The sequence below is a fragment of the Etheostoma cragini genome, chromosome 2 (genome assembly GCF_013103735.1).
Source record: "Etheostoma cragini isolate CJK2018 chromosome 2, CSU_Ecrag_1.0, whole genome shotgun sequence".
Lineage (NCBI taxonomy): Eukaryota > Metazoa > Chordata > Actinopteri > Perciformes > Percidae > Etheostoma > Etheostoma cragini.
The window spans coordinates 24,375,512-24,383,387 of record NC_048408.1 but is presented as its reverse complement, the minus strand read 5'-3'; the positions used below and the strand labels follow the sequence as shown (position 1 = coordinate 24,383,387).

General features: G+C 40.0%; 2 long non-coding RNA genes across 2 annotated transcripts in view; one reads left to right on the top strand and one right to left on the bottom strand.

Moving 5' to 3' along the window:
• The window catches only part of LOC117935229, a 17,233-nt gene extending 11,114 nt beyond the window's left edge, over positions 1 to 6,119 (bottom strand). The window contains exons 1-2 of the long non-coding RNA XR_004654704.1: positions 6,108 to 6,119; positions 4,083 to 4,090 (exon numbers count right to left, since the gene is read on the bottom strand). This is a non-coding gene — a long non-coding RNA (uncharacterized LOC117935229). The remainder of the gene's footprint in view (positions 1 to 4,082; positions 4,091 to 6,107) is intronic.
• LOC117935221 overlaps positions 1 to 7,876 on the top strand; it is an 18,788-nt gene that overhangs the window by 2,039 nt on the left and 8,873 nt on the right. The window contains exon 2 of the long non-coding RNA XR_004654703.1: positions 4,531 to 4,533. This is a non-coding gene — a long non-coding RNA (uncharacterized LOC117935221). The remainder of the gene's footprint in view (positions 1 to 4,530; positions 4,534 to 7,876) is intronic.

Sequence of the window (7,876 nt, the reverse complement as noted above, 5' to 3'; positions counted from 1 at the left end):
TGGAAAATGGCTGCAATGAAACAAAGAGTGAAAAATTTAAAGGGGTCTGAATACTTTCCGTACCCACTGTATCTGGTGTGAGTCACTGAAAAAGCACACAGGAGTTAGACCAGCGTCGGACCCTCCGAGGACAGCAGAAATCTTTGGTGATGGATGTCAGCATTGAATTCAGCAGTAGCAGTAACATTTGCATGCAAATAATAGCATCTGTCTGCTGGCTACTCACGGATGAGCTGCACAAACACAAACGATGTAGACATCAGACAACGTGCAGACACAAATGTGAAAATACACTCACACAACGGGCGATGATATGATGTATGATAGCTCTTAAGCCCCAATCAAGGGCCCCTGTTCCTTTACTCTCCACTGGTTCTGTACTATAATGTGCAAATGCCTCTGTGTTACTGTGTTGTCTCTCTCTCGTTATTCTGTCTCCCTCTCCTCTTCTCACAGTAAGATATGATTGGAGTGCTCAAAGCTGATGTGTTTAGTAAAACCAGATCAGACAAGGCAAGAAGGATGGAAGCTGCTTTTGACAGTTTGCTTTGTGTTTGAAATCAGTGGATAACTGATATAAACGAAGTCAGTTCTTTTTCCTATTTGTTTTATTTTTTTCAACCAAGATGTTAAATCTGTCAAGAAAGTGATTTTAGGATTACAAAAGGAAAGTTAAAAAAAAATAGATATATTTCTAAATGCGTCGCCTCCACTAAACTGTGTGATGAGGAGAGGTGAAGTTTACCTCGGCTGAGGGTAGTAAAAGATACTGCACTGTCACACCAGTGGGGTCAGAATAAAGTTCTACCACCTACTAAACTTGTCTTTCTTTTCTGTGTTTTTCCTGTACGCCACAGTGGCGGAATTGCCATCCTTCAAAGGGTATTATTTACTATCAGAGCTGAGATGGGACTTCTGTGGTTGACTCAGTGTTAGCCCAGAGACCCTATGAACTCTGACAATTGAGTGACTAACTAGATCAAGGTGACAGATCCAAGGAAAAGAAAGGACAAACAGGTTTGGAAATTAACATTAGGGATTTAAAATTCACTTGTCACTTGTGCTGATTAACTTGGCTCAGCGGGCGGACTTACCGCTCCACGGGAAACATGTCTCAATGAACAGTAGGGCGCAGATTCTAATTATGATTTTTATAACATTTTACATAGGCACAAGCCGATGGTGGCATGATATTGTTACTGAACAAGGCCAGCCATTAACAGTGTAGTGTACACCAACACATGCAATTGCGCATAACTGCAATCTCCTCAGTTCTAACACACATGCCTAAACACACACTAATGCATGTGCTAATACGGCCCAAACACAAACCAATCAACGCGGTTTTAATTCTTGTGTATCCATCCATAAACAAACTTGCATTGACAGAAAACCACACTCACACACACTACAGTTTCTGTGTTAAACCTCCTCAGACAAATCCACGACCTCCTCCACTCTGAAAAGTCTGCAGAAGGTAGATTGCAGAGCCCCCCTCAGGTCTGATGAATAGACTTCTGAGTATCATCTTTACCTTCAACCTCTGCTAAAGAGCTCTCACAAGGTATCCTGTCTTTGTCTAGGAGTCTGAATTGTGTGTGTATGTCTCTTTTTTTCTGTCTGCAGAGCAATCTCGCACATCTACGACCAGCAACCTTCTGTCCAATTACGTCTCTCCCTGTTCACTGTGTATCATTCCAGTAGATGTTTTCTCCGTTTCTCTGCTTTGCATATAAATTGCTAAACCTGGTTTCATGATGTCTTTCGAGGCAAAGTACTCAGACGCTGGAAACAGACACCTACGATGGAGCAACAAAGCATAAAAAGACTACAACAAGACGAGGAATAAACACAGACATGCTCCTACTGTATGTGTGATGCTGCAGCAGAGACCGATTCCTTACAAAGTGCTTGTATATCAAATCTCTCAGTATCACGTTAACAACCTATGATTGACAGTCTGTCATGTGTGTCAATACAGCAATCGAATGGCCAACACATTCACCTTTCTACTGATTTGTTCGAGATGATGATGGTCTACTTAACAGAAATCTAACTTTCAAAAAGGGGAACAACAATATGAGCCTAACTGGACCCCCAGGAAGGACTTTGGACACTTGGCGCAGCATTTCTGGATCCTTGAAGTCTATGCTGTAGATTTGTACTACGGTGTAAGGTGGGGGTGTGGCCTTGACCAACCGCCACTTTGCTCGTTTGAAAGCTATGATGTCTCTCGCTTTCTCATGGGATGGGCCTAAATCTCTGGGCGGGCAAAGCAGAGAAAGGGGAGGCTCCTTATGACCTCATAAGGAGCAAGATTCCAGATCAACCTATCTGAGCTTTCATTTTCTCTAAGGCAGAGCAGGATACCCAGGGCTTGGTTTACACCCATCGCCATTTCTAGCCACTGGTGGACCATAGGCAGGCTAGGGGAACTCATTTTAATGTTAAAATGCATGTTCATGCCATTGGACCTTTAACATTTGAGCCATCACCTACCCTTTCTGGCTACTTGTTGGAATGAGGCCCGTGCATGCAAACCCACTTCCACAATTATTGAGATTTTTAAAACAGAATCAGGAGTATGTGCAGCTTTACACATCTGATAAAAAGAATGCGTATATTGTCTTTGCGTGTGCACTGAGTTTTAGTTCTGGATCTATAAAGAGCTTTCCTGGCCCCAGGTGTTTCTATTTTTTCTGGTTTCTCCGTGTGGGTAGTGTGCCTCAAGGCAACAATTCAAGTCGGACTTTGGCTTTAATAATTCAATTATTCATTTAATTCCCGCGGTGTCTGTTCATCCTTTTCTAGTGTTTGACCCTGCCAAAAACGTTTGCATGGCATTTTGTTTCATTGTAAGAAGCTGCTTTTGAAAATTATTTTTGATAACCAATGACCAAGTCAATTCTTAACCATTTATTGCGTCTTTTCACAATTCTAATTGCTGGCCAGAACACATAGTTGGAGAGCACACACAAAAAAAACAAAGTGTTTACTCCGAAAAAGACAAAACCGTAAGTGCTTCACACATAAATTCACAGGCTTCAATAATTAAGCTGCTGATCACAGAAAATTGAAGGAATAATAATCTGCTATTTACTGTTGACATCACTGTGAACATAAAAGCCAGGGCTCTTGCTCTTTCTCTCTGACACACACACACACACACACACACACACACACTTGTTTTTCTTCATTTTTATGCTGTTTTATTCTGACTCATGAAACATTCTGTCAGAAGTTGTCTTTGAAGAGTTTGGCACAGTACCATGCTCTCTTGTCCTGTTTTTGTTGGTATTTTTCTTTCTAAATGTTAATGTCATGCTTGTGTGTGAGTGTAAATTTAAATGTGTGCGTGTGTGTGTGCGTGCGTGTGGAGTCCCTCAGGGTGGTGTTTACAAATAATGCCTGAAGCTGCCTGACAACAGTCATCATAATGTTCCAGCACTAATTAAAACATAAACAGAGAAAAACAGAAGTGTGGTGAGATGACGCACCGATAGATAAAACGGACAGTAAGTTGCCATCGTTAGCAAACAACGTATAAAAAGAAAACTCGAGTTGCTGTGTTTGAAGCCACTGACTTCAGCCCCTTTAGAATGGCCTCCTCCCCCGACATACATGAGGAGGACTCATTCGTTTTCATTATAATTATTTCCAGATCAGATCCCAGAGAACGATCGACTTGGTACATGTCATTAACCCCTAGGTTCATTTTGCGCCGGAATTGTCCTTTAAGCCGACCAGTGGTGCAATGTTGCCATTCATAACGGTAGATTTGGTTTATTATATAAGCAAGCAAAGCAACACAGTACAAACGTCAAGATATGTCGGACCTACTTGTTTAAAGGTCCCATGGCATGAACATTTCACTTTGAGTTTTTTCACATTAATATGTTGTTACAGTGGCCAGAAATGGCGATAGGTGTAGAACGAGCCCTGGGTAAGGTAAGGGGCGAGACTACCTCCCCTTTCTCTGCTTTGCCAGAGAATTTGGCCCGCCCATGAGATAGACAAATCATGGCTTTAAAAGGAGCGAAGTGGCAGTTGGTCAAGGACACACCCCCGGCCTCCACTTCAACATTTAAGTCTCATACCCCTTAAAACCTGTCATTAAAATGCACCCTGGGAGTTCAAGTTATAATTTCAGTGCCTACATAAAAATACATGTGTAAATATGTCCAAGAATCATGGACTACAATTTTATTTTGCCAACTCAAGAAACACAAGTGTGAATGTAGTGTTTATCATTAGTACAAAGAAAATACAACAAATAGAGTGGGCAGTGGTCATAATAAAGAGTGCTAATAAGAAACAACATGGAAACATCAATATAAAGAAAATAGATAGGTAAACTCTGCTGTATGTAAAATCAGTCGGACATGAGCTGTATCAAAAACTGACTGAAAAACAGAAACACACTGTCTTAGACGTTTGTTGAAAAAAATCGTTTTTAAAGTGTGACCAAACTAATTTAGCCCTAAGTAGTATTTGACCACAAGTAGCCCAACGGAGGGACTTTTTAATGAGTGAGTCTCCGGTTGGTCTATATTGTGCACATGTTACATTGCTGGCAATGTAATTTACATTCCTGCCGCCGGGCGACAGCAATAACACAAGAGGAAACAATGTGCCGACAAAGGCAAGGAAGGAAAAGACTGCTAGCAAGCAAACGAGGATGTTGCATAATTAATGATAATCCTAAAAATCTGCTTCGTAAATGTTTTATGAGGAAGGAAATGTGCTTAACACACTTGTAAGAATTTAAGGATACACACAAGGCACCTATGTGAAAAACACTTTAACAAAAGAAAAGTCCACAGGGAACCTTTATAATGATTTCGTAGCATAGTGTTCTACAGCAGCAGGCAGCTTTAGTGATTAGCCGTTAAACAGAGTGAATATTGGACTTGAATTTGCCAGGCGGCCAGAACACATGATTGAAATGAGTGATGTTGTTCCTTAATTGCAAATACAACACGTTTGATCAACACCATATCAACTTAAAAGGATATGTATCAAAGTCATTTTCAAACCTGTTTGTGCTGAACAAAACAAGCCCGTCACCAGGGTGAAATGACTAACGAGGCAGCTAAAAATGTCAAGGGTGTGATTTTTTCTTCTTTTTTTCCCCATAAATTAAAATAAAATAAACCAATTTACCTGCGCTGCCGCAACTAAGTCAGCACTAGCAAATATGGCATTTCTTGAAGCAGTTAAGTCTATTCTTTTTTTTTTTTTTTTTACAATGGTCGACAGCAGCTGAGGAAGATCATGTCATATGATTGAAATCTCCAGAAAACGTACTGCATGTGGAAACTTTGGGTGACAAGATTGAACCTTGAACCTCAAATAAAACAAGATAACTAATTATTGGCAATGGGACTTGAGTTGTATATTATCATCTTTTTCAGTGTTCATATTTGTTCAACACGTGACTGCAAAGTCAATCAATTCAAACAACTTTATCACTAAAGGAAAATTTGATTTTGCAGTCAACCAGTCACATTGATGTGCAGTCTTTCACACACAACATAAGAGGCTGTATTGCATGGGACACAGCTAGTACAAGCTCTCAAAGCACGTTATATTTTACATCTAACAACTTTGGAATTGGGGGTGGTCCTGAGAGGCCTTTCCATAGAACTGAAAATAACCAAGAAGATAGTCATTCAAGACCGGCCTGAAATTGGGTCGCTTGTGTGAGATTATCAGTAAGCAAATTGGGTTCAAGATCAACCTGATGATCCTGTGTGACAATTAAAGATAGGTACTGTAAAAGGCAATTTTTTTAGCAGTTTACTCAAGAACAAACTGATTCCTATTAAGGGTAAAAAATGTAATGTGTTTTAATTACAATTAAACACATTTGGTGATAAGTAAAAAAATTCTGTCTCTAAGTTCTCACATTTGAAGTTTTCTCATTACTGACATCTCGATATTAGGTGTTACAAGTGTAAGTGTGTGTGTGTGTGTGTGTGTGTGTGTGTGTGTGTGTGTGTGTGTGTGTGTGTGTGTGTGTGTGTAGTCTGTTTTGGCGACAGACAACAAAAACAGACATGTGGGTCAGGGACGGGTGTGTTTTGGTTGTTGCGGGTTACTCGGACAGCTACATTGTGCGTGTTCGGTCATGCAGGAAAGCTGAAGCCTTTGCAGGCACAAAGGGGAAAGAGGTCATGTATGTGTTTATATGTGGCAAACAGCTCCACACAAACATGTGCAAACAATCACTAAATACTACAACAATGCACACAATGATTGTTCTTAAAAGTGTTAATAAAGTGGAATACTAGGCTGTCAGAGAGTCAAAGTGAAAACTGATTTGTTTAGCTCTCCAAAAAAGGAAAATGTCAGAGCTGTTGAAATGAAAACAAATATCACACTGCATCCATTCCATACAAATATACTGCCACATTCCAGTATTAAGAGAGTAAAACACACACATACAGCCAAGCTATCAGCCAGCTGCATTCGTTCTTCATTGTTCTTTTTGTGCTGTGTGATAATAACTTTCATGGCTAACAGCGGGATGTGTTATTGATGCAAAATGTCATTTGGAATAGCATACACCCCGTCTCTTTATGAAAAACTAGTATATACTTTATGCTATTGGTATATTAAATGTCAGGTACTGTTCTCTGTGTAGAGCATCTTCCGTCTAGAATATGCAACAAGATCAAAAGTAATTCAGTCAAAAAGTAACTAAAACTAAAACTGATTTTAAACTAACGTTTTGTTATTTTGACAATCAATAATTCAATAAAAAATAAAAAAATAAATCCATAAAATGTTTAATTATCTCAGGTAATTTGACTGACTTATACAACCTTTAGTGTAATAGCTTGCTGCAGCCTAAGGCTTTAATAGAAAGATATTTTGTGCCTGATATAGTGTCGTGGAGCTGGGCAGCGCATCATCCCAGTGCTTCGCAGCGCTGCCAGTGGGTTTTATTTCAACAACAACAACATTAGCTAGGTAGCTAACTAAACAGAGTTTAGTAACCAAACAGCTAACAGCAACTCCTACAACTCTTATCTGTCTTTGATGTGATTAGTAACCTCAAAAAGAAGTGACAGTGGCGACACCAGCGCTTTTCTGAAAGGTTTAGGCTTAGTGCGCAGAAGCACAGAAGGGAGGGGGAGGGGACGGGATGATGAGGAGGGAGGGGTAAGATAGTCTTGTTTTGTTTGAAAATACTTTGAACGTCAACAAGAAGTATCGTCACCCAACATCACTTAGAGCACCTTAAATGTCATCTCGCTGATCGTCGGTTAGTGGCAGTAATGGGCAAACAAGTGCAGTAATGCCTCAACAAAGGCAAGACAGAGGCCGACTGCAAGCAAGTAAATATAAATTATACAAGGTAGGATCAAATAAATAGGTTAAATCAGTTCCAGTACAAAAACTACTCAAATAAGCATCTGTTAACCGGCCGGTTTGTTTAGTTTAGGCATTTAAAACGTATTTGTTTTAAAATATCTGGATGTACATTTATTGTTTGATGTGGACCCCGCCCCCAGGTGAACTAACTACTTCTTGGAAGCTAAATAAAAAATAAAACATCCACACACTCACTCATTCAAATATCAGACAAACACACACTCACATACAGCATATGATAGCCAAGTTGTAATCCAGGATTAGTCAGATTATAATCTATACCTCTGCCTGTGTGTGTTAAACGATTAAAGCTCGACAGGCCTCTTTACCGTGAGGCAAAGAAGATCAAATCAACGGGCTCATCCCGGAGTGACAGCTGCAAGAGATGGAGTGTGGAGAGGAGCAAATTATTACTTCATCCGTTATAAGTCTCTTGGTCTTTAATGCAAAACTGGTTTGCTCTTCTCAACAAAACAAAAAGAGGGGGGGGGGGGGG